The sequence below is a fragment of the Herpailurus yagouaroundi genome, unplaced genomic scaffold, assembly GCF_014898765.1.
Source record: "Herpailurus yagouaroundi ecotype Mexico unplaced genomic scaffold, PumYag 186, whole genome shotgun sequence".
Taxonomy (NCBI): Eukaryota; Metazoa; Chordata; class Mammalia; order Carnivora; family Felidae; genus Herpailurus; species Herpailurus yagouaroundi.
The window spans coordinates 35,911,224-35,937,888 of record NW_024412417.1 but is presented as its reverse complement, the minus strand read 5'-3'; the positions used below and the strand labels follow the sequence as shown (position 1 = coordinate 35,937,888).

Here is a 26,665-nt window from a genome sequence, read left to right as displayed (position 1 = left end):
GCCTCCTTAGGAACAAGGTGAGCAGTGTGTGTTGGAAAAAGATCCCTGCAGGCGGGCGGCACTGTTCCTGACGTGAGCTCAGACCCTAAAGCAAAGCAAAGCAAAACCAAAGCCATTTGTGCTGCCCAGGAGGGAGAGTGCAGACAAGGGGTCAGGTCAGACTCAGACAAACCGTGTTCCACGTCTGACTGGGCCACCATAAACTGTGTACCCTAACTGAACCTCTACTTTCTCACCTGTAAAATGAAAATTACAGGACTCATTCCAGCTCTATAGAATTCACTAGGGTCAAGGGTCAGACACAGAGGCTGGCATAAAGCATGTGCCTTCCCATTTCCTCCTCTTACCTAAGGGGGACCGACTGTGATCCCGTGTGTGCTTGCTACAGTTGAGGTGAAATCCCCCAAAAGGAAAAGTAGCCATATTAACACGCACAATTCAGTGGCACTTGGTACCTTTGCGATGCCGTAAAACCATGACCTCTGTCTACCTCTGAAACATTTTCATCACCCCAAAATAAAACCTCACACCCACTCAGCAGTTATACCCCACTGCCTCCCATCCTCAGCAACCACCAATCTGCACTCTGTCTTTATTCTGGATATTTCCTAGAAATGGAATCATACAATAGGTGACCTTTCGTGCCTGGCTTTTTCCAGTCTTTCTAGGGTTCACCCACGTGTAAAGCATGCATCAATAACTTCCCTCCTTTTTTACAGCTGAATAATATATATCTAGGAGTGTGGATCTCAGAGCTCAATTGCTAGGTCATAGGGCAATTCTGTGCTTAACTTTTGAGGAACCACCAACCTGTTTCCCACAGGGGCTGGACCCCTTTACATTCCCATCAGCAATACACAAGATTCAATTTCTTCTCATCTTGGCCAACACTTGTTATTCTCTTTTTTAAAGTATCATTACGGCCATCCTAACAGGTATAAGGGGATATATCATGGTTTTGATGTACATTTCCCTAGCGACTAATGAAATTAAGCATCTTTTCATTTGTTTGCCAACCATTTGCACATTTCCTCTAAAGAAAGGAATATTGAAGTCTTTTGCTCATTCTTACACTGGGTTGTTTGTCTCCTGGTTGGTGGCTCCTCCTCCGTCTTTCAGCAAAGTCGTGGCAAACCTCTACGCTGCCTCAGGATGGATGGTCTGGTGGTGCGGGCACCTCACACAGATAAGCCCCGGAGCAGGACAGCCCTGTGCGCAAGGCCAAGCCCTTCGCTCCGAGAGGCCGCCGTAGGCTCTGGAAACGGGACCCGGAGGCAAAGACACAATTGAAACGGGCTGGGAAGTGGGACCTGTAAGGACGTCTAAGGGGCAGGGGGCGGCAAGGGAGGGAAAGGCTCGGGGACACCCAGCACCTTACACTGGGCTGCAGCGGCTGAGCAGGGGGTCTCAGGAATCAGTGGCCAGCTGGCCTCCACTTGCCCCGCAGAGAGAGGGGAGGAGACATGCCCAGCAGGCAAGAGGGCTCGGCTGAGCAGAAGGAAGTGCCTCCAGCCCGGAGAGCTTTGTGAGGCCCTGAACCTGGCAGGATCTGCCAAAACCTGGGGCAGCCCACACCCACCCAAGAGGGCGAGCAGTGCCCCGATGGGGCCCCAGCCTAGACGGCAGCCATCCCTCATTAAAACACCATCTTCACCAAACAGGTGGGACTGGCCACAGTCACACACGGCATTAACCCTGATGTCCCATGGCTTCTTCCCAGCACCGAAGCACGTGTGCAGCTCAAGCTCAGTGGATGAACTTTCTCATCACCGAGCTACAGAGGGAATCCTGGTGAGGACGCCATGCCTGGGTTTGGGGGGTAAAGCACGCTCTCCAAACCAGAGGGAAGCACAGGCACTGTGGGGACACCTGCACAGGGACACCTGCTGGACAGGGGGATGAGATGAGCCCAGAAGTTAGCAAGAAAGGGAGGAGAAGACGAAATAGTGACCCTCTATTTGGAGTCACTGGACTTGGATTCGATCCTAATGCCGCCATTTACAGCCTATACAATTCTGGCAAATTCCTCAACCACTCGCAAAGGGAATAACCAAACTCGTCCACTAGGATGGTTATGGGATAACATGGGGAACAGTTAGCTCTAGCTTCGCAGGGCCATCAGCCAGCAGAGCACGACCTCTGCGTCACCAAGCAGCCACTTACTCACTGAGGGACCTCTGGCAGATGACCGAACCCCTTAAGTCTTTGTCCACCTTCAAAATCGGAGTGCGGATAATAGTACCTATCACGTAGGACAGCTGTATGGGCTACAGGAGTTGACACCTGTAAGCCACTCGGAAGATGCCCAGGAAGTGAGCTGGCTGTTACGATTCTACAACCTTCAGCAAAACAAATGGTCCTTCCCCCTCAGCTGTCCGTGTTTCTGCATTGAGCGGAACGCCAGCTCCAAACGTTCAAACCGCAGGGTCACAGAATTCTCAAGCAGGGGGATCTGGTCACTCCTCTTGAGGAAGTGCAAAGACAGCCCAAAGGCTCACCTCCCTGGGGACGCTCAGAGCCAGGCCTCCTCCGAAGCCTGTTCCGCTCCTGCCCCCGGCCCCACCCGCCAACTAACTGCCCACACTGAGCTCCGCCCACTCTTTATCCACCACGAGACCAGCACCACCCGTAAACCTGCGGTGAGGTTCAGTTAAAACAGTTCATGGAAAGGAAGGCTGCTCCTTCTGTCATCGCCTAAGATAAGAGTGTCAGAGACCCGAAGGGAGCCAGGATGTCACCTGCAGCACTGACCCCTGGTCACAACTGAGACACTCTCAACGTCCCTGAGTGTGGCAGCACAAGACAAGCCTGCTCTCAGACACAGCTGGTGTTAAGCTCGAGTTCTGTGTCAACACCTTCTAGCAAATTCCTTAACACCCCTGGGCCTCAGTTTCCCCATTTGTAAATCAGGAAATACACAGGGGTTGTAGGAATGGGAAGAAATAAGGAGCCCCGGGGCACGTGGGTGGCTCAGTGGGTTAAGTGTCTGACTCTTGATTCCGGCTCAGGTCATATTCTCATGGTTGTTGAGTTCAAGTCCCACGTCGGCTCCCAGCTGACACTGTAATCAATGCCTGCTTGGGATTCTCTCTCCCTCTGTCTCAAATAAATAAGCTTAAAGACATAAGGAGCCCTAGCAGGCACCTGGCACACAGTCTCTTTCTGGATTCCAGCCCCACACTTCACAGCCGCTGGAGTGATCACGCTCTGTGACTCCGGCTCCGGGGGCTTGGCCCTACGGAGCCTCTACAGGGCCAGCAGGTGAACTGCTGGGAGTGGGGACCAATGACCCCTGGGTTCTGTCGTGTGGGTCAGAGAAACCACGCGCAGGAGCACTGCGGGCCGCAGCGTTCCCGGGGAGAACTCCCAACACAGACGTGCCTGGATCCACTCAACTGACACAGGCCAAGAAAGCAATGTCCAGAGCAAAGGAATGCGGCTGTCAGCAAGAGGGAGAAGTTACCAAGAGAAGTGGGGCAGAGGCTGCAAACAAAAGGGGGAAGTCACCCCCGGTGCTGGCGTCCTGCCTGTTCAACCTCCCTGCGCCGCTGATGGTTCAGAGCAGGTGGAAGAGGAGACGGGTGTCCAGCGTCCAGCCTCCCCCAGACTCTGAGCACACGCTCTTGGGGGCAACAATCTGCGAGAGGCTGAAGGAAAGCCTGAACCCCTATCCCTTCCTGCAATCCTCAGCAGTTAACAGCTGGTGCTTAACAGAACAGGCTCTGGAGACAGACTGTTGGGGCTGGAATACCAGAGCAGCCACTTTTAGCTGTGTGATCTCAGACATTATACTCAATCTCTCTGATCCTCTGTTTTTCTCATTTGTAAAATGGGACTAATGACGGCACTGCATCTCCTAGGATGATGGCAGAATTAAGTCACATAACAGATGGCCAGGACTTCATAACCACTAGACAAATGTCAGCTTTGATTATTAACTGCTAATCTAATTAATATCATCAGGAAGTCATTTAATTTCACTGATCCAACTAGTGTGGTCAATCTCGCAGAGATTTCCCAGCAAAAGAAGTCGGTGAAGACAAGAGGGAGGCATGAGCCGTCTCTGCCACATTCCTACCAGCTTGACCATTTCAGCTCAGGATTTCACACCTGCCCCCATAGAACAGAGGTTCTTATCCCCAGTTTGCTGACGAGAACACCAAAGCTCAGAAGCCCAGGAAACAGAAAGCTAGGAAATTCTTTAAGGAATAAAAATAAGTTTCAAAAGCATCCCTTCCTTGCGCATATTTTCATCACCCCGCCCCCCACTCTAGTTCATGCACACCTGCTCCCAACCCCCACCACCCCTAATCCTCCGCTCCTGAGTCCAGGGTAGACGCCACCTAAGTAAGCATCCTACCAACCAGTGTGGCAGAGCTGGCCTCGAGGCAAGGGCGAGGATGGGGGCGGAGCGCCGGGGCCCTCCCCGGCACCCCACTCCCGGTACCTGGGGTCTGCCTCGTGGGCACAGCCGGGCGCCCCCCGGGGCGCCGGGGAAAACGCGCCCCCCACTCTGATGCTGCAGGCACACGCCAGATCTCAGCCCCGGTGGCCACGGTGGCGCCTACGGGCCTGATGGGCAAACAATCCTAAAAGAACAACAACCTGAGTGCCCTGCTTCTGTCTGGTTCCAAAAGCCTTTGGTCCAGCGCTGTCCTCACAGCCCTCCACTCCTGAGGGCTGGTCCCTGCCTCCCGGAGGGAGTCCTGCTTCCCTCTCCCATCCCAGGGTCTCTGCAGGGGCTGTCTACACCCGCATACACTCCCCGATTACCTGAATGATAAACAGCAGCTGACCTTTTAGGGGGAAGAGGGGAAGTGGCCTGTGTGGCCCCCCTCCCTTTAATTCGGAAAAGTCTCAACCGGTCCCTTGCAAGTTCTTCGTCCACCGGCAAACCTGGGCTGGCCCCCTGGCTCTGAGACGCAAAGTGGGCCCAAACTTGATCCTCTCAGCAGACACGTTCCCAGGCTCCTGGGAGAGAAGGGCTCACCACGTGCAGGAGCACACTGGAGCAAAGAGCAGGTAAGTGCCTAGCAGCAAAGGGGACAGGGCAAGCAACCTGGGCAGGGAAGCCAGAGGAGGCTGGGTCTGAAGCCAAGGTCGACGGGGACTGGGAGAGGCAGAAAGCACCCTTTCAGAACGTGCCGTCCCCTCTCCCAACTGGAGACGGTTGCGTGCTTCTCCTCCTCCAGACAGCGGCCCCCTGCCCCAGCGCTCCCCCTGCCACAGTGGTCCAGACACCTCCGGCGCCCCTCCCATCTACGGAAGCACGCCAGGAAACCAGCAGTCCCGAGAGAGCCAATCTCAAGGTCCAGATGACGGGAGTGTTTACCCAGGGGTCCCACCAGGGGTTGAGAACTGGCTGTGGAGCCCCGAGGAACAGAGGAGCACAGAAGCGTGCACGAGTCACAAACACCGACCATCCCGAGAACACGAGGCCCAGGATGCCTGGAGACGACCGTGCGTGAAGACCAAAGCTGGGCTGTGTTCCGTGGAGTCGTAACACGGGTGGCCTGCACATACCACCCAGAAGAAGGAAGAGAAAAGACAAATTCCAGAAAGGTGAGGCAGGCACAAAGTTCTGATAGAGAAGAACGGCATGAATGATGCAGGGCTGCAGTATGTGCGCTGGAATTTCCTCCTTAGTCACTGGAAGGCTCGGGAACCCGACGCTGGGCGAGGGAGGCCACTTGCGCCACGTGAATCAGCCCCTTGTTCTCTGCTGGGGAGAAAGTTAACCAAGAAGAAGCCGGGGGCGGAATGCACGCACCCTTCCTGCTCTCCCTTTTCCTCAGTCCGCACCCCTTCCCCCCTCCCCCACACACACACGCCCCTGCCTCACAACCTCCACAAATCTCTGGCTGGGAAGACCCAACACCCATAATCCCTAGAGGGGGTTACTTAGAAAACAGGGTCCTTTAAAATGGTGAGGACTTTGGGGAAAAATGTAACGATTTCACATTTCTCTTCCTGTGGCCCAGGCTTACTGACCAAATTTGGTCATTCGAGTCTCCATGTAATAATCCAGGAGTCCATCCACAATGCAGTCGGGACTGTTGGCAGTAGGTTTTTCCCTTCCCACCAGCCCTGCCCACCCCACCCCTGCTCCCCGATGGCCACCAGGCTTATGTCCACCCTGCAAACTGACGGGGCCGGGGTGTAACTTCCTGTCACCACCCCCCTGAGTGAGTTATGGCCTCAGGAGTCACTTCAGGAGAATGGGGCAGTAGATACAGCAGGCTGGTGTTACTTCCATCAGGCACAAAGATCCAGCCTCCCACGGGGCACCCTCGGTCCATCTGGGACCAGAGTCCTGGCATCTCACGTGTGGGTTGTGACATTTCTGGGGTAGGGAGCAGGCAGCCTGGGGAATGTGGTCAGGAGTCCCAGGGAAGCTTAGAATCCCAGCCCCAGACTCACTAGCGGGGTGCCTGAACCTGTCCGAGCCTGTTTTCACACCTGTGAGATGAGAGTCCCATAGCATTTACCTCTTGAGGTTGCCAGAGGGTTTAGTCAAATCTCGGCGCATAAAAGGCATTCAATAGAGGGAAACAAATACACAAGCACTGTGCCATCGAGGCTACACATCAACACCCTCTACAACACTATGCCCAAGACCTTAACATCTGACGGATGGATGGGAGTAAAACTCAAACATTACACCACGGAAGCAGCAGGACAGCACTGGCTTCTCCAGGCGGCAAAACGGCTTTCCCTTCGTCCTTTGTGTCTCTCTCATCCCAACGCCTGGGAGCACAGGACATCAGAAGTGTCCCTCGGTGTCCCTAAGCCATTTCGCACCCACTCCTCACACCAAAGGGGTACAGTGTGCTCAGCCCAAGCCTGAATTTCCCCTTTTACCATTATCTTTGTTGCTATCCAAACATTTTACATCCTCAGGAAAATGCAAACTGCCAGTGCTGTCGGAATCCAAAATGCAACGGCCACTGGGAATCTCCCTGCCACCCGGAGGTATGCATTTTGCTGCTAACGGAAGAGCTAATGAAACCGCAGGAATGGCCTCCTTCACCCTGCGGGCGGCGGCCAAGAGTCTTCCCCCACCCCCCCCCCCCCCCCGACTTGCTCTGGCTCTCAAGGCTTTTGCAAGAATGCAGTAACGTAAATGTTCATCCATGCAGGCAGGGTGGGAAAGGCGCACTGGAGAGGAGGAAGAAGGGCCCAGCTCCTCCCAAGAGCTGCCACAAACTATGTGACCGTCAGCAAGTTCCTGACCCTCTCTGAACCACTGTGGGGTCACTTATAAATAAAGTGGTGGCCAGAACACTGACCAGGATTCACCTAACACTTGGAATGTGCTGGGTGCTGTGCTAAACGCTTCCTGTAGTATCTCATTGAAACCTCGAACCCTTCTAAAGGCTGTCTTAAGTCAGCTGAGGCTGCTATGATGAAATACCACAGTGGCTGCAACGACAGACACTTATTTCCAACAGCTCCGGAGGCTGGAGAGCCAGCAGATTTTGTCCTTGGTGACAGCCCTTCCCCCCACTCAAGTGCCCTTCCCCCACTCAAGCTCTTGGCTCGTGGACAGCTGCCTTCTCACTGCTCACGGGGCCTTCCCTAGGTGTATAAGCATACAAAGAGAGACAGAGATCTGTCTGTCTGCCTCTTTACAAGGACATTTACAAGGACGCCCCCATGGGGCGGGGGGCACACCCTCATGACCTCATCTGAGCCTTATCACCTCCCAAAGCAATCCCCCAAATGCCACCACTGGGACTTAGGGCTTCAACATAAAAATGTGGGGAAGACACAAACATTCATTCTCAATAGAAGAACTATGATGACCCTACTTTACAGATGGGGAAACTGAGGTAGGAGAAGTTAAATAACTTGCCCAAGGCCACACATCTAGCGAATGGCAGAGCCGAGATTAGCGCCAGCCACCCCCCACCCCCTGCAGCCACCACACTACGTTGGACATAAAGTGACACAAAAGGGGCGCCTGGGTGGCTCAGTCGGTCGGGCATCCGACTTCGGCTCAGGTCATGATCTCGCAGTCTGTGGGTTCGAGCCCCGCGTCGGGCTCTGTGCTGACAGCTCGGAGCCTGGAGCCTGCTTCGGATTCTGTGTCTCCCTCTCTCTCTGCTCTTCCCCCACTCAAGCTCTGTCTCTGTCTCTCTCAAAAATAAACAAACATTAATAAAAATAAAAACATAAAAAAAATAAAGTGACAAAAAACTTAAGACTATGATATCAGGCAAACCCGGGGTGGGAGCTTAACCTGCCCTTGAGTTCCTCACTTGCAAAATCGGGATGACAGCAACAGCCTCGCAGCATTGCTTCTGTGATTAAATAAGGTGAAGCCACGAAAAACACCAAACAGAAGCAAATAGGTACTCAAGGAACCCACAGAGCCTGGATTTCTCAGCACAGTTGAATGGACAGACAAGCAATGAACGTGAAGCCCTTATAGGGTTTTCAGAACTGCTGGCCCTCCAGAAACTTCGGTAATGCACATCCTGGAGGGATTCTCTTCTCTAGGTGAGGCTTCCTTGGACGTCACCCCTGGGCATCACGTGTGCACCCCGAAACCATCCATCCCCAGCAGAGACAGCAATGCTCACTCAGCACACCAACAAGGTCTGCAGGTGGGAGGGATGGGCCCCCAACCACAAAGCTGGAGAGTGAGGGCGTGGTAACCTCTCAGTGCCGCATGCGTCCCTGAAATGGCACGATGTACTCCAGCCCCAGGAGGTGGGACTTCCGGTGCTGACACCAGGAATGTTCCAGAACAACCAGGACAAGCTGGTCACCCTACTCAAAGCAGGGGTGGCTCCTCATGGAGCGTTACGGAGCCTTTTCTCAACCATGCATGCTTTTCTTTATGTTCTAGATTTTCTCCAAACACCTCGTATTAGTTTTACCATCAGGGAAAAGGTTTAAGAAGAAAAAGGGCTAGGGGCACCTGGGTGGCTCAGTCAGTTAAGCAACCAGCTCTTGGGTTCGGCTCAGGTCACGATCTCATGGTTTGTGGGTTCGAGCCCCGCCCTGGGCTCTATACTGACAGTCTGGAGTCTGCTTGGGATTCTCTCTCTCCCTCTCTCTGCCCCTCCTGCACGCTCTCTCTCTCAAAATAAATAGACTTACAAAAAAAAAAAAGAAAGAAAAGAAAAGAAGATGGCACCTGGGAGGCTCAGTTGGTTGAGCATCCAACTTCGGCTGAGGTCACCATCACACAGGTTTTTGAGTTTGAGCCCCACGTCGGGTTCACTGCTGTCGGCACAGAGCCTGCTTCAGATCCTCTGTCTCCCTCTCTCTCTGCCCCTCTCCCACTTGTACTCTCTCAAAAATAAATAAACATTTTTTAAAAAGAAGAAAAAAGACTATTTCCCAGTACACACATTATTTTCCCATTGCCAAACTCAATTTTTCCATTTGTAATCAAAAAAGAAAAAAAAACTCTCAAACTTTGTGTTTAATCCTCTCTCATTCTCTGGTTTCTCTCAGCTCTTCCAGAGCATAGACCTTCCTTCCGGCACTTTCTTCTCTGCTGACAAATCTGACAAGCTGCCCTGCTGTGGCCCGGCCTCCTCCTCCCCATTACCTCTCTGGAGCTGTGGGCTCTGCTCCTCTCCGTCTGAGAACGGCTCCCACAGCCATCAGGGTGACTCCTGTCCCCCACGATGGGGACCCCAACACCTCCTCGGCTGTCCACAACTGCATAGACCCAGCCTTGTCAGCCTCCCAGAAGCCAGCTGGTAGGGGTTCCCAGACAAGTGACATCCATCTGGGCTCAGACACCCCTGCCAGTCCTCACGTGGGGAGCCTTCAGCGCCCATTTCTCCACCACCCCCATTTCTTATTTTTCTCTCTGCTGACCAGGCTTTGGCAGAGGGCAGCCGTGGCTCTAGTCCTATCCTCTGTGCTGGCCTCATCTCCTTCCAGAATTCACCCCATTCAACATATAAAGAGCTGGGGCTGGGGCTGGGCACTGCCGACCTCACCTAAGAAGGCAGGGGCGAGCATCACACTAGGAGGTCACGGGCTCGCAGGGAGACCCCCAGCCAACAGATGGTTCCAACTGGACAGCAGCTTGGCTCCCTCTGACAAGACAGACAGTGTGCATCCCCAGGCATTGAGCCCCTGGGGACACCCACATGTGCACCTGGAGATGTGGGCACAAAGGCTCCCCCCCCAGCACTGTTCACAGTGGCAAAAACCTAGAAACGCCCCCAAATCCACCATGAGAAGCATGAAGGAAAAAACACAGCAGCAAAGAAGCATCTAAACGTTAACACAGACTGAAAGAAGCAAATTGTAGTCACCGTAGACCTACGTGATGCCACCTCCATAAAAATGTTTTTGAACACATGAAATAGTGCTATAAAAGGTCTCCAAACAGATTTGTAAGAAAAGGGTAAGACGGGACCTACTACAGGGGCACGGGGTGGCTCAGTGAAGCGTCCGACTCTTGATCTCGCTCAGGTCATGGTCTCATGATTCGTGGGATCAAGCTTCTCGTCGGGCTCTGCACTGACAACATGAAACCTGCCTGGGATTCTCTCTGTCTCTCTCTCCCTCTTTCTGCCCCTCCCCTGCTTCCTCCCTCCCTCTCCCTCTCCCTCCCCCTCTCCCTCTCCCTCTCTCTCAAAATAAATAAATAAACATTTTAAAAATTAAAAAAATAAAAACAAAAACGTTACCCACCACCCAAGTTCAGGAGAGTGGTACTTCTGCAAAGGGAAGGAAACGGAATGGGAGCAGAGAGCCCACAGACTTGCACTCTACCGCTAAATTCTTATTTCTTTAGAAGCAGTAATCCAAAGCACACCTGCCACATCATTTAACACCTGTCGATCCTGGGGTAGGAACGGGGGAGTTTGTTAAATGACTCTCGGTGGCTTCTTGTTTTGTCTCTCAGATCTGGACGATTCACGTCACACCAAGAAACCACGGCGAAACTCAGCAGACTCTAGAGTCTGGCAAGTCGGTCTGAAGGATGCGGGAAGCAGTGAGCTGGAGGCCCTCACAAGTGTGCCCAGCATTCCCTGGCCTCAGAGGGAGGCAGGCTGCCTGTGTCTTGCACATACCTCAGCAGTCTAGTGCTGCCCGGCCTCAACCTTGAGGAACGTGCTGGAACCCATCACCTCTGCCAGGCTCCACTGTCAAGAGAGCAGGCTCGGCTATCACACAGTCCAGCACGGCCACGCCGTCCGGCTCTCAGACGCTTTCCCAGAGGTGACTGATGTGGTCCTTTCAACAAGCATGTGAGGGACACAAGGCGTGGGCCACCACCTCACTGAAAGCCGAGGAGCCCGAGACTCAGAGAAGCCCCAGGCACTGCCTGAACGGACTCAACAACCAGAAAGCAGGACAGTCACAAAACCAACCTAAGTCACAAATCTGACTTACGGTCAGGTTCAGAGGTGGGCTAATAACTGGCCAGGCTTCACGTCTCAGGTCACGTAATTTTCATAATAACCAGCTCCATGTAGAAGGAACCGAAGATCCAGAGAGGTCAAGTGTCCCCCTGCAAGGGCACAAAGCCAGGAAGCCCCAGGACGTACATGGCCCCTGATTTTCTAACATTCCCTGACAACCTCCCCCCAGAGCATTTCTCCGACAGGAAAACTCTTTTTACGACGAGCACTGTTGTCACATTCTCTGAAAATGCAACTAAGAGTTTCCAGGGCCCCTGGGTGAGCAGAAAGCTGGGAGCTTGTCCTGGCTAATGTTTATTTGTTTATGTCACTACCTCCTGCTAAATAAACCCAGTCTCTACTTCTGAGAGACTCAGAGAGCTCACCAGAGCAGCTGCTCTGCTTGGAGCCAGATAAGCCTCCACGGGGGAGGGAAGGGTCGGGGCAGTTCCTGGTAATCAGGTAGAGCGGAGCCCCTCTCCCCAGAACCCCCACCCCATGTGGAGTCATAGAGCAGGGAAGAGAGATAGATGGGAGGGAAAGACCCCCCCCCCCCACCCAGCCACTGTTGTCCCGTACCAGCTATCAGCATGGCCAGCAATTTGACAAGACAAAAGAAAGGGGACGAAGCCTCCCCCGCCGCCCCCCGGCCCCCCCCCCCCCCCCTACCCCCGGAAATAATCCACTTCCCAGAGAGGGACCAGAGCAGAAGGGAGGACCAGCTCACAGCCAAGGCCGCGCAGCTCCTGGCAGGTCCAATGCAGCCTCCCTGGGTCCCGGGACTGCAGACAGACTATGCTCGGCCCATCTGCCCGGAATGAGCCCCATTCAATGTGGCCCACCCACCGTAGCGATTTCGCTGCCCAGCTCTGGCCTCCAGCAGCACAATGGCACTTCACTGCCTAGCTCTGGGCCCCGAAGCCTTTTCCCCGAAGTTTCCATTAGCCGGAAACAGAGAATGCATCTGGAAACTGTTATCAGTCAACAAAAGCCTGTCGTCTTTATCCTACCCCACTAGTCCTTACTGAATACACCTCTTGGGTCCTAAAGTCAGAATAATGGAAAAAGTTTCCTTTTTTTTTTTTTAAAGGCACCTGGGTCTTCTTTCAAATTTCTCACACAGCCCCGTAGTCCCTCCCACCTTTGGATGGCTGAAAATTATCCTCCAGCTTTTTCAAATATGCCCCCTTCTCCCATGATGGCCTGCCTTGCCCACCCTGGTTGCTCCCAATGCCCTGCCTGGGTTAACCAGGCACTGTAGGGAAGAGACTCAAAGTCACCCACTCTGGCCCAGACTTCCAGTGGCCAAGGCCACAGTCCTGCCCCACTGCGTGAGAGTTGTTTTATGCAGCTGCTCTAATGCTTTGATTGCCTCCAAACTCGCTCAGGGAGAACAGGGGGTTGGAAAAAGGGTGGGAGGTCAGGCCGAGACCCTTCTGGAATCTGTTCCCTTCATTAACTTCGGAATTCCTCAGGCCAGTGTTTTCTCAAGCCTTCTTACCCTGAACATTCACCTGGGACAAGCAGGCTATAATCCTCACATCCACCCGGCTTCCTGGGATAAGGGAGAGGTGAGGCCCTCAGGCCCCCACGGGGAGGAACTAACATTTAGACAGTAAATACTAGCTGACTACACGGAGGTTAGAACCAAAGATTCAGCAGTGTCAAGGTCCCAACTTTGCAGATAAGGAAAGAGAGGCTCAGAGAGGTTTAGGAACTAGAGCAAGGTCACACGGCTGTGAAACAGCAAAGCTTCAAAACCTGGTTGTGCTCTGCTCCAAAGACCACATCCTTCGCATAACTGCAGCTATCACTCAAGGGGGGGCAAGGATTTCAGAGGACACTCCTACCCACCCCGTGGGGCAGGATTTTGACACCTGCCACTCGAATTAACACTAAGGCCTGTGTGTCATTCAGGGATTGGACAGTGCGTCCAACATTGAAAACACTCTAAGCTGACTTCCCTACATCATCACTGAGATGATCCCTTGCTAATGCAGCACCCCTTGCCAAAATGCACGTGCCTTTTGGTTCCATTATGGGCTGAGACACAGTAAGACCTCAATAAATGTTTGTTAGATACGTGGTAAAAGAACTAGCAATGTAAAGGTCTTCTATATTTTCCATAAAACCCTAAAGAAAACACTGTCTATATACCGTTTAACAAGCCTCAGACAAAGACCACATCTTGGGGTGCCTGGCTGGCTCAGTCAAGCGAAGCGTGTAACGCTTGATCCCAGGGTTGTAAGTTCAAGCTGCACATGGGGTGTAGAGATTACTTAAAAATAAAACCTTAGGGGCGCCTGGGTGGCTCAGTTGGTTGAGCTTCCGACTTTGGCTCAGGTCATGATCTCGCGGTTTGTGGGTTCGAGCCCCGCGGCGGGCTCAGTGCTGACAGCTCGGAGCCTGGAGCCTGCTTTGGATTCTGTGTCTCCCTCTCTCTCTGACCCTCCCCCATTCATGTTCTGTCTCTCTCTGTCTCAAAAATAAGTCAGTAAATAAATAAGTAAATAAATAAGTAAATAAAATCTTTTTTAAAAAAGGACCACACTTGTAACACATTTTTTTTAAAGTTTATGATCCAGAAGTTTCTTTCACTCAGTGATAAGCAGGTTTCCCTCACTTTTTTTTTTTTTTTAAATGTATGTTTATTTTTGAAGGAGAGACAAGAGAGAGTGTGAGCAGGGGAGGGGCAGAGAGAGAGAAGGAGACACAGAATTTGAAGCAGGCTCCAGGCTCTGAGCAGTCAGCAAAGTGCCTGATGCAGGGCTTGAACCCACGAGTTGCAAGATCATGACCTGAGCCGAAGTCAGATGCTTACCTGACTGAGCCATCCAGGCACCCCAAGGTTTCCCTCATTCACACCCAGAGGCAACGTACAGCCTATGGACTAACTGCCAATTCTGATAAAGTTTTACTGGAATATGTCCATGCCTACTCATTTACATACTGGCTATGCTTGCCTTCCAGATACAGAGGCAGAACTGACTAGTGGTGACAGAACTGTGTGTCCCGTAAAGCCAAAAATATTTACTACCTCGTCCTTGACAGAAAAGTCTGCCAATCCTTGACCGAGACAAACATAACCTCTCCACTGTGTTGTGCTGACTAGGAAGTCAGAGAGGAATTTAATGTTACATTTTAGTAACTCATCCTCAATGTTCTTTATTTCTATATGCCTACGGGTTTTGATCTTCTAATTCCATTTCAACATTTTATTTAAAAATAGCTGGTATTCCCAGAGTACTTATTATATGTCAGGCACTGAATTAAGCCCTTCAATATGTTCTCTTATGTAATTCTCACAATGAACCCATGGGGTAGGTAATATTATCCCCTGTTTATTGAGGGGAAATGAATGAAAAAATGAGTGAATGAGTCATCAATTGATTTCATAGGGGGAACATTTACTATTTCCTAATTCAACCCCAGACAGTAACACAGGAGTTGACCTGAAGACTTTGGGTGCTGGATAAATACGAGGCGTCTGCAGTGCCGAGAGCAATGGCCACGGTCAATTCGAGCAGAATTATGGGATTTTATATAGCGCTCTGGTGCTGAGATTCTTCTTGTTTTCCATCTAGCTTCAGACTGAGCTGTGCAGTCCCTTCATCACGAACCTTCTGGATCTCGGGAGGATGCCACTGAACTCAGCGGCACAGCTGATGTGAAACGGAGCACAGGACTACTCGGGTCACAGGCAGAGAGATGCTGTCCCCAGTGATGTGGCCAGAGCCACGCAGCGAAAGCAGCACACACGGAAATGAGGACCGCATTCCAAATGCTGCCCTCTTCAAGAAGGCTACGTTTACTTGTGTTACTGCAGTATTTTTTGCAAAAATGGCTTTTAAAGTCAAATATCCGTGTCCTAAGCAACAACACTGCGAAATAACAGGCCTCATGAGTCAAGTGTGATCTTTTTCTAAGTCAAGATAAGGTAAGTGTAACACCGTGTTTGTTAAGTCAGCCTGCCCCTCGGTAACCTGCAGCCCTCTTGCACACCTCACCACAGCCTGAGAGCCACTGGCCCCGCAGGAGAAGGGAGGCTGAAGGCAGGCAGATTGGAGTACAGGTACCAGCTTCTCTGCTTCTCTCCAGAGAGAAGTTCAGAAGCTTTCTGGATTTGTCTGCAGCCCAGTTTCTTCATATATAAGAAGGGGCACCGCACCCACCTCGCCAGATTGGAAGATTAACCAGGCACATTCCAAGAGCTAAAAAACACCCGCCATTAAGCAATCTCGCGGCTGTTCATCGAGAAGCCTGGTGTCCGGGCTCAGCCTGGAGAATGAGTCACAGCCTCTCCCTCGGCTGAGCCCGTGTATACTCCAGGGGACCCAGGCACCCCTGCTGGGGAACAAGTCCAGGGCAAAAAGCCATCTCTAGGAATGCTGTCTTGGAGCATCCGTGTAAGGGGGAGGGCAGCACCGCATCCCTGAGCCCCAGGATGAGTGTGTGTGTTGTGAGTCACCACAGCGGCCCAGGAAAAATAATAAATAAGGAGAGGGTCAGGCCTGCTCTCGCAGCGGTCCGGGGTACCAGGGTTCAAAGAGACACGGGCTCTTCCAAGAACTGAAGATGGACTTGTGAGATAAGGAGATGAGGCCAAGCCCACGTGCTAGAAGCAGAAATGCAAACTGCACACGGGGCGGCGAAGGGGGGACTGGAGGGGCCGCCTTGGACACAGGAAACACCAAGAGCAGCGCCAGCTGCAACAGGACCAGGGCCAAAACCAGGACCGGGACCAGGACCAGCAGGCCCAGCACGACCAGCAACACCAGCACAGGGGCCTGCATGAGGACCAAGCGCAAACCGGTAGCACGGTTCACCATCTAACCGGTAAGTCCAGCGGCCACTGGGCCAGGCGTGCCCAGGACCAGCCTGGTTTACACCTGTCATCCCACAGTAAGTGGTGTTTACCCCACAGGTCCCTCAGGGGTTGGAACGGAAGAGTTATCTGCCACTTGCCCTGCACACGGCGTGGCTCAATACATGGCGATCACTTCCATGTCAGCGTCCACAGGGTACGACCCTGCAGGTGGGGGGCCAGGACTCGGCCGCCAGAAAGGAGGAGCCAGGCTGAGTCTTGCTTCCCCCCGTGACCATGCCGTGTCTCCTGGTGCAGAGCCCGTTCCGGTCCTCCTGGGAGGAGCAGGCATAAGCCAGACCCCCACGATGGGTTTGTTCTTGGGAGCAACGGATAAAAAGAGAAGCGGGGCTGCGGGTCATGTGATAAGTGGGGGCACAGGTGCCACAGAGGGAAGGCAGGGGAAATGGCAAGAAGAGGCGCAAGAGGCCGAGGGGCAGTGCTGTGCCTCAGTCTTCCCAACTCACTCTTCTAACTGAGGCCCTCATGCCCCAGGACAGTTGTGCAAGCCCGGCAGAACCCCCCTGCCCTCACCGTTCTCCAGACCCACCAGCCCCCTCCCTGCATGATTCCTCTCCCTGCCCTGCTTGGCCACAGTACTGCCAGCACAACACCCATCACACGGGGCTGCAAAGCCCCACTCACCCAAGGGCACAGGCTCCCTGAGGGCCGTGAGCCTCCAGGGGCCAGACTGCAACCCAAACACACTTTATCCTGGGACCCAGCGTGGCCCCTGTTCCTCCACACAGGAGGGAGGGTCTCAGTGAAAGTCTGTCTCTCCCGGAGGACAAAGAGGGCACCCAGTTGTGAAGAGCCCAAGAGCATTCTGCAGTGGGCAATGCTACATACACACATGTACACACGCGCGCACACACACACACACACACACACACACACACGCCCTTCTAAAGGCCCCCCAAGGAAAAGTCTTTACCCTTCAGCTGAATTGGCATGATTCAGTGTAAAAACACCAGGCAGCTCTTGGCTTCCTGCTCAGTGTTCTCTTAGATAAAGATCCTCGGGTGAGCTACATGGCCCCCGTGAAACTCACCGTTCTCAGCTGTACTATGGGAACACCACTGCCCACCTAGTGGGACTGTTGGCTGCCGGAGTTATACAGATGCTCAAAAAGAGAGCACTTCCCTTTTTTTGTCTGTGCCTTCCAGGAAAACTGAAATAAAACCACGAAGAGTCACTCTCTGATCTGATCAAGTGAGATACAGAAATGAGATGCCTACTGTGTAAGGCAAACGTGCTTCCTGACCTCAGAGAGACTGCTTTCCAGCGGGGGAGAAAGACAAGAGATCAAAGAACCCGCGTTAAGTGAATACCAAATTATAACACATCTAGGGGCGCCGACTGAGAGCAGGGTGGATAACCAGAGGGACACTATTTCCATCCACGAGGAGGTCAGGGAAAGCCTCGCTGAGAAGTGCCATGGGGCACGAGCAGCCCTGGGAACCCCGTCTAAATCAAAGCCCAGGTCCCACCTCAGTGCGGTCTTGGCAACCAAGTGCCAGGTGGCCCCGGGTGACCTGTACTCGGGGCACTGGCTGTTTGAGCCGCTGTTCTCCCGCGGGCGGCCTGACGCTAAGGCCACATCCCTCAGGGTCACCAATGTCACAGGGGGCCAGCCTGTCTCCTGCAGAACCCCCACAGACCTTCAATGCCATGTCCAGACCGGCACTCCCTCCCTCACACGGACACGAGGCTCCCTTCCCTGGCCCACCAGACCTCCCCACGGGCTCCGGTGACAGCGACCTTCGACCAACTGCCTGCGCCAAACCGAGGTACCCGGCGCGAAGCCCGGCACAGGCCACCTGGCTCTGGTTCGCGGCCCAAACAACAGCCGACCCTCCGCAGGAGCCCTCCCCCAGCCAACGGTGACCCTACTATGTGCTGAGCGTTTGCCGCGTGCCGGGCCCCGTGCTGGGTGTCAGCGCGAGAGTCTATTTTGTGATCCTCAACACGACCCCGGCAAGAGCAAGGGCACACATCACCGCCACTGAACAGAGAAGGGAGAGGCAGGCAGCGGCCACTCGGCCCGAGGCACACAGCAGGGGTGGGTCAGAGACTCAAACCCAGGCCTCCTGGCTCCACACACACCCTGCAAGCATCCAACAATGCGTCTCTCGCGCTGAGCACAGAGGCGTGCCTTCCGTCCCTACTCACTCTCAACACCTTAATTCACTAACGGTCACGCCCTGATGCCCTTTCTGCAGCCAGAGACGCTACGTGCCAGGCGCCGTGGTGGGTGTTCAAAACACACTTCAGAAGGAAGAGGCCTCCGCCTTCGAGGCCCTTGTGGTCTGGTGGACGGAGACAGGCACACGAACCAGGACATCAACAGGGAACGGTGGAGGCTCCTGGGAAGCTCCTTCCCATTTCCGTCCATCTCCCCCAGGCACCCAGCACCCAGGCAGACGCACAGAGTGAGCTCATTCAACACCAGCTCCCCTTGAGGGCCGGCTCCATCACGGCGACCCCTCTCCCACCAGCCAGGCCAGTGTCACCTAAAGCCCAGGTGGACACCTGACAGAACATGCAGAGGACGTGTGCACAAGGAGGAGACAGGCCTTACGTGTCACAGGGAGCCCCCGGCGGGGCTGGCAGAGACCCAACCAGGCATCCGTGAGGAGAGAAGGACAGAGTCATCAGCCCTCACAGGAAGCCGCGGTCCTCCGTCTCCCACGGGCATCCAGGCTGCAGGGATCCGCCAGGCACTCAGCCAGGGCCTTCCTTAAAACCGCCAGTAGCATCCAGACAGGTGTCGGGTGTACGTAACTCCAGAGAAAGCTTCCACCAACTTTATTCCCCAGGCAGCTGAATATCACTGTAAATCCAAAAGGCTCCGAAAATCCTTGAATGGAGCTCCATGTAACCGACAGGCACGGCCATCGTGAGGGGCATCTTTTTAATTCCTTTCTGGTCCAAAGATCAGGGCTGGGGATGAGAAGAAGAAAAATCAATCTTGTTGGAATCAGGACCCAGAGCAGTCGTCGTGTTACTCTTCCTTGTATTCGACCCTAATACACTTAGAGGGGAACTCACCAAGAATAACGCCCCGAAGCTCTGACACCCAAACAGAGGGGAGGCAGGAGACCCAGGGCCTGCCTCAGGGGAGGGTCACCGCACACAGGCACCAAAGACCTCTGAGACCCAGAACCTTCTACTGCTTGGGGCTCCCCAGAACTACCCTGAGAGGGCAGAGGGCACATCTATTATAAAGATGAGGAGAAAACATCCGAGAAGGGGTAGGCGGCTAGCTTAGAGAGTTAATAGTTGGGCCAGACCTGGCATACAGTCCTGAGCTCCCCTGCAGGGCTGAGAGGTCCCGGCAGTGAGCAGAGGGGGTTTGGGGTCAGCCGGTAGGAAGTAGTTCTTTGTTTGGTTTCTTTTTAAAGACAACCACAAAGCTCTGGCATCTCTCCAGGCCTCGTCCTGCACAGTGAGCTTCTTCAGGGCAGGGCCCGGGGCCGTTCCCTTTCGTTATTCACGTATGCAGCAATTACTGAACACCTGCTAGGTACCCAGTACTGTTCTAGCTCTGGGGGGATACTCCTGCCTCCCCCGCACAGGGACTGAAATTATTCCAATGGACCCATGACGCACAGGGCTGCAGGCTGGACCGTCACCACCCAGCCAAAGACAAGAGCGACTGCCCTTTACGGGAGTGCCTATCCCTCACCGCACTAGGTTCTGGCCCACCATCTGATACGACCACCACCCCCCCCCCCCCAACCCCGGGCCACTCTGGGACTCTTGCCTCTATTTTCCAGATAAGGAAATGGAGCCACACACAACTACCCAGCTCCAGACCAGTAAGAGTGGAGCCTGAAACAGGCGAGCGTCTCCCAACTGTGTACCCCGATCCGCTGCTCTGTGTTACGAGTGAGGACGCCTACCTGAAGTGACTTTACCTCAAACTTACTACCAGGCGTTTCACGCGCGTGGGACCCTCATTTAACCCCGATGGCAACTTTATCTGTAAGAGGCTATTCTTATCCAGTTTGAGAGATGAGAAACCTGAGGCCCAGACAAGTTAAACAACTTGCCCGAGGTCACACAGCTAGAAAATCATACAACAGAGATTTGAAATCAGGCATCTGGCACCAAAGCCCAAGAGCGTGACCATCACAGCAATGGTCATTAACAGCAACTGTTTTGTTCCTGCGGCAACAAATGTTCAAACACTTGGTGGCATAAAACAACACAAATTTGTTATCTCATGGTTTTGGAGGTCAAAAGTCTGACCCGGGTGTCACCAAGCTAAAACCAAGGTGCTGGCAGGGCTCTTTCTTGTGGAGGCTCTAAGAAAAACCTTTCTCCTTGGCTTTCTCCAGCTTCCAGAGGTGGCTCTCGGATGCCTCAGCTCAGGGCTCCCTTCTTCCATCTCCAAATACAGCAACATAGCATCTGTCTGACGCTGCTCCCACCAGTATACCCCCTTCGCTGACCCTTCGGCCTCCCTCTTCCACTTTCAAGGAGCCCTGTGGTTACACGGTGCCCACCCAGATGACCCAAGATAATCGTCCAGCCCATGGCCCTGCACTTGAATCGTGTCTACAAAGTCTCTCTTGACATGTAAGGTCCTAGGGACTACGGCATGAACATCTTTGGGGGGACTATGATTCACAGCAACCACGCCAACAGGGATCCGTCCTCTGTTTTAAGCATTCTTCAGTGACCAGGGATCACAGGGTGAGCTCCCCTTGTCCCATTTAAACCCACCTGACATAGCTTTTAGGCCCAAGAGAGAAAGATGGGCTCAAAAGGAAGTTTGAGTATCTAAATATTAGACTCTAAGAGAGAAATACAGGATAGTGGTTTAAACATTAACGTCTGAAGTCAAACTAATAAACTTACTAGCTATGTTACTTGGGGAAAATGGTTTTAACCCTTAGTTTCCTCATCTGTAAAATGGGGTGAATTACACATCTCTGCTGTCAGCACAGAGTCCCCTTCGGATCCTCTGTCCCCCGCTCTCTCTCTGCCCCTCCCCCACTTCTTCTCTCCCTCTCTCTCTCTCTCTCTCCCTCTCAAAATAAATAAATAGACTTTAAAAAAGAAAGAAAGAATCACCATGAAGCACTTAGCACACTGCCGGGCACATATTAAGTGTTCAATTAGCCATTATTTTATTCTGCAAATGGATGAGGCCTCCTGCTAGTCAAACGCAGCCTGTCCTGGGTCTCCCCAGGCTCAGCTCTGGCCCCAGGAAGCAGCCAGGAGAGGCGGGGCACTGCAGGGTCAGGGCCGGGGTCCTGTGGGTCCAGCAGGAGGGGGCAATGACTTGTGGTACCAGCCCCTGTCAATGGCAGGGGAGAGAAGGAGGGACACGGTCTGTTAAATATTTACAGAGGCCCACGGGCAAGGCTGAAGCCACGTGTGTTTGGTTGGGGACAGGTACATTAAACCTCTGTCACCTGGGGAAGAATTATTACACGGTCTGCTGGGTGCCACTGCAGCCAAGCAGTGGACCCTCCCGGAGGAGGTGGCCCAGCCCCGCCATGGGCTTCACCGGCAAGAACCCGCAGCACAGCACAGCGCGACCTGTCATGTCACCCAACAGTAACGTCTCCCTCTTGGGGAGCATTTCCGCTTGCTCCGCTATGTGATCTTTTTGCAAGGCATTTGCTTCTGCTGTAACTGATTGGCCAAAATAAAAAAGACGGTCAATACCCAGGACTGGTTTCCCCTGGGCCACTGGAATTCTCACGCAAGCTGGTGGACAGACGATCTGGGAAACTGGTTTGGCATTATCCACTAAACCTGAGCGTGTATGTGCCCTGTGACCCAGCAGTTCCACACCCATTTACAGACTCACAGAAATGTGTACCCGTCACTGAAAAATGTCGTGGGGCGCCTGGGTGGCTCAGTCCATCAAATGTCCATCTCTTGGATTCAGCTCAGGTCATGATCTCATGGTTCGTAAGACTGAGCCCCGCATCGGGCTCTGCGTTGACAGCTCAGAGCCTGGAGGCTGCTTCAGATTCTGTGTCTCCCTCTCTCTCTGCCCCTCCCCTGCTCACACTCTGTCTCTCTCGCTCACTCTCTCTCAAAAATAAATAAACATTAAAAAAAAAAATTAAACACACACACACACACACACACACAGAGGAATGCTACACTGTTACATTGTTACAGAGCAATGAGAACGAGCCACAAACATAAGTCTGAGTGAAAGAAGCCAGACACCAGGGAGAGCCCTACGGTGTTACTTATGTTAAACACATAAGCAGGTTAAAGTAATCTATGCTGTGAGAAGTCAGGACAAGGTGATCCTGAGTGAGGGGGAAGGGACAGTTAGTGACCGGAAGGCGTCAAGACTGGCTCCAGAAACACGGGTGGCCTTGCATTCACCCAGGTGCCGGCTGCACACCCACGTGCGGTGTGCGAACACCGGCCAGGCCGCCCGGGGAATCACGACAGATGGACTTTCTAATGCCTGTCGAGGCCCAACAAAATGGTGGTTAACTTTTCTTTAATGTCTCCCGAGAAAGTACGCTGTTGGCAGGCCTCTGGCTTGGGAACGGCCCTCCAGGCCTGGGACCCGGCACCTGCCGGCCTTCCCTACCCCTCCACACGGTCACGGCCCGCTGCTTCCAGCTGCCCCTGCCCCTGAGGGCACCGAGGCAAATAACCGTCTTCCGGCCTGGTGACACAGAATTCAGAATCCGGCCTGGAATTGCCCCACAAGAAAATACAGCTCCCAACCCCATTCTCTTGGCAGAGTCTCCCCCTGTGCCTCCCGGCCCACACGTGTCATTTCCTTCTTGACCCTCCCTAGTTCCACCAGCTGGCCCCCTGCAGTGAGCATTCTGAAGAAAAACTAGAAACAGGCTGCTTCTATTTCCTACACAACAGCGGGGCTGGGGGGGGGGGGGGGGGGGGGGGAACCTTCGTAACCAGCAGCCCTTAAATACAGGATCCACGGGAGGATGCTCTGGTAGCTGCAAGACTCCAGGTGCCCTGGGTTGGCTCAGAATGGTGAGCGTGGGTACAGGGCACAGATCAAGTGCGCAGGTCAAGTGGTCCCTGGCACCCGCATGCGAGAGAAGTGTGGTGGGAGCCAGGGGACGTGTCCGTGGTGTGCCTGGCCGTGTGCCGTCCCCTTTCTGTGGCTGGGCCCCCGGACTCTAAGGGTGTGCTTTCTCTCTCTGTCCTCTCTCTTCTCTCTGCAACAGTGAGTAGTCCTGTCACGCAAGAGTCAGCAGATGTTGACTCTGGCGCCTCTGGAAGCCAGCCTCGGGCACGGCTCTGGCCAGAGCAGTAACAGAGGGGTTCTCGGCTGGGAGGGTCCAGTCAGGAAGGTTCCCCCACTCTGGGCGCGCCCCAGCATCTGTCCCAGGCGCGGGAGGCAGGATTTCCTCAACACGGGTGCCACAGAAGAGGTGTCTCCGTTCTCTTTTACTGACGAAGGGAGAGGCAGCAATTTCTCTGGCCGTGTTCACATTATGTCTCTGTGATCCCCGAGAACTGGGGCCTGTCCAACCTGGAGAGATAAATCAAGGAGATTTGTTCCCGGGGAAAGCGGCCGCCGTCCTGTCGCTGACAGTCTCTGTTTTTGCTTCATTTCAGTTTCTCCTCCCCGTGTGCTGGCAAGACGCGGATCGGCTGCTTTGGAATCCCCACGCCTTCCGGCACACGCTCCCCCCCTGCACACACCGGATTCATCACTCAGAGGATGGGGGCGATGAGGCGGGCTTCGGGGGTATGAATCGCAATGCTGCACTCAGTCACTGGCCGTGGGCACACCCCTTAAGTTCTTTAGAAGTTTCCTTGTCGGGGCACCTGGGTGGCTCAGTAGGTTACACATCCGACTTCAGCTCAGGTCATGATCTCACGGTTGGTGGGTTCAAGCCCCGCATTGGGCTCTGTGCTGACAGCTCAGAGCCTGCAGCCTGCTTCAGATTCTTTCTCCCTCTCTCTCTGCCACTCCCTGGCTTGCATTCTGTATCTCCCTCTCTCTCTCTCAAAAATAAATAAACATTAAAAAAACTTTTAAGTGTTTCCTGGTCTAATAAAAATAAAGAATCAAAATGCGTGTCCTCTTGGGTTCTTATGTGGATGAGAGACTGTACATAAGGTACTCAGCACACACAGCTGCCCACCGCGGGTTCACAAGTCACACGGAGCATCAGCTTCACCCTCAACAGCCCAATGCACCAGGATGTGGCTGCTCTTCTCACCAATTAGGCTTGAGAGATGCAAAGCGAACCCGGCCCCATTCACTAATGTTCGTAACAGTCTGATGATCCTGTGCCAGACACCCTGGGCTTACACAGGAGGGGCAAGGGAGCCCACACAGAACGAGCCCTTCCACGGCCACGTACCATCACGCATTTGTAACAGAGCCCCGCTCACAGCTCTAACGGACACTGATTAGAGCCAGTCTTAAAAATACTGGCATTAGGGTTCGGCCAGGCTCCAGAAGTCCCGCACAGCACTTGGGAACTCAACATGTGCTTAATAAGTGTTGGCTGCAAGGAGACCTGGGTGGCTCAGTCGGTTAAGCGTCAGACTTCGCCTCAGGTCATAATCTTGTGTTTCATGAGTTTGAGCCCCACATGGGCTCTGTGCTGACAGCTCGGAGCCTGGATCCTGCCTGGGATTCTGGGTCTCCCTCTCTCTCTCTGCCCCTCCCTCACTTATGTTCAGTCTCTTGCTCGCTCGCTCTCTCTCTCAAAAAATAAATAAAAACATAAAAAAAAAAAATAAGGGGGCGCCTGGGTGGCTCAGTCGGTTGAGCCTCCGACTTCAGCTCAGGTCATGATCTCACAGCTTGTGAGTTCGAGCCTCACGTCGGCCTCTGTGCTGACAGCTCAGAGCCTGGAGCCTGCTTTGGATTCTGTGTGTCCCTCTCTCTCTGCCCCAACCCACTCGTATTCTATCTCTGTCTCTCTCAAAAATAAATAAACTTTAAAAAAAAAAATAAGTGTTGGCTGAAATAATGCTGGAAATCATGTCAGTCAAGGAAGATAGTATCCCTGCCTTCAGGGAGCTTCCAGGCTATCCCAAGAGATCCAGAGACGTGGAGACAGTACATGTCCATAATTGAACACACCGGGTGGTGTCCGGGTTGTGATGGTGGGGTGGCAGGAGCCAGGGCAGAGAAAGAGAGGCTGGGGCATACTGAATGTGAGAGCCCCTTGCATATCAGAGCATAAGAAACCTTGGAATAATCAGGTCCAATTCCCTCACTGAACAGCTGAGAAATGAGGCCCAGAGAGACAGAGTGACTGGCCCAGAGTTGCTCAGCAAGGACCCTGTGGGGTGCTGGATAAGAAGCAATCTCAAGTATGAAGGTGGGCTGGACACACAGCGCCTGGGAGAGGAGTAGCTTCTAAACTCAGCAGGCACGGGGCACAGTCAGCAGAAGGTGGCATGACCAGAGGCCTGGCAGAGCAGGTGAGAACCACATCTCCCGAATGCTTGTTCGAGGGCACTGGCTGCAGTAAGTCTTGTCACCTCAACAATGCTGTGCCTTGTGAACCCATTTTCCAATGAGGACAGGTAGGCAGAAAGGGGGCTGAGATATGAGCCCACGCAGTCTGCCTCCAGAGCCTTTCTGTTTAACCACTAGGTTGTCCTGCCACAGAAGGGTTATGTGGTAGGAAAGCCTGGGGGCAAGGTGACAGGATAAGAGGGTTCCAGAAGACAGAGATGGGGAAGCAGGAGCTAGTTGTTGGAAAGGTCAACGCACAGAGATTCCCCAGGCATTGACAACATCCACAGCCAGACTCTGAGCAGAAAGGCTCTCGCCAGTGACCGGTTGGTCAGGGCATGCCAGTCCTCGCTATTTTTCCAGCGGGAAGTGGCCCACATTGCCCAGGACATGCCTCTCCAGAGTGGTGGCATGTCCGACTGTGGCCTGGAGGTGTCACATCATCCCCGGCTGGCTCAGGGCCGCCATGACGGGAACGGGGAGGTAGTGTCCCCAAAACCAGATGAGTCCCGACTGCCTCTCCCCACCCACAGGTGAGAGGAGGAGTGCTCCCGGAGAAACCCGTGGGCAGAGCCAGGAGCACGCAGGTCCTACAGACCCTACAGGGGAGGGGAGGCCACACCAAGTGGTGACCGGAGCTCTACAGACAAACAGACCCAACACCTCCTATGTGGCTTCACCTCCTGAACCCACAGCCACGTCCACGAGATGCGCCCTGCCTCGCAGAGCCAGGGGTGAATCAGTTGGCCTGTTGAAGCCCTTTCACCCACCAGGTCCTCAATAAAAGAAAGCCTTCTGCCTGCTCAGCTCCCAGCCACCTCCTCTACAGCTTGAAGGTGATTCAGATACTGAGATGAGCTGAGAAAAGTCATGAACGTGCTCCTGCCACAAATAACAAAACTTCAGGCCTGGGAGTGAGTGAATGAGTGTGTGTGTGTGTGTGTGTGTGTGTGTGTGTGTGTGTGTGTGTGT

General features: G+C 53.6%; 2 long non-coding RNA genes across 16 annotated transcripts in view; one reads left to right on the top strand and one right to left on the bottom strand.

Annotated features, from left to right (window-relative positions):
* The window catches only part of LOC121042978 (uncharacterized), a 265,060-nt gene that overhangs the window by 178,022 nt on the left and 60,373 nt on the right, over window positions 1-26,665 (bottom strand). For 14 of the 15 annotated variants that reach the window (XR_005796589.1, XR_005796587.1, XR_005796594.1 and 11 more), the window contains one exon: window positions 18,827-19,188. The exons of the other annotated variant lie outside the window; for it this stretch is intronic. This is a non-coding gene — a long non-coding RNA (uncharacterized LOC121042978). The remainder of the gene's footprint in view (window positions 1-18,826; window positions 19,189-26,665) is intronic. 15 annotated transcript variants of the gene reach the window in all.
* Window positions 15,915-24,104, top strand: LOC121042979 (uncharacterized). Its single transcript, XR_005796598.1, has 3 exons — window positions 15,915-16,217; window positions 17,412-17,563; window positions 23,827-24,104. It is a non-coding gene; the product is annotated as an uncharacterized LOC121042979 (long non-coding RNA).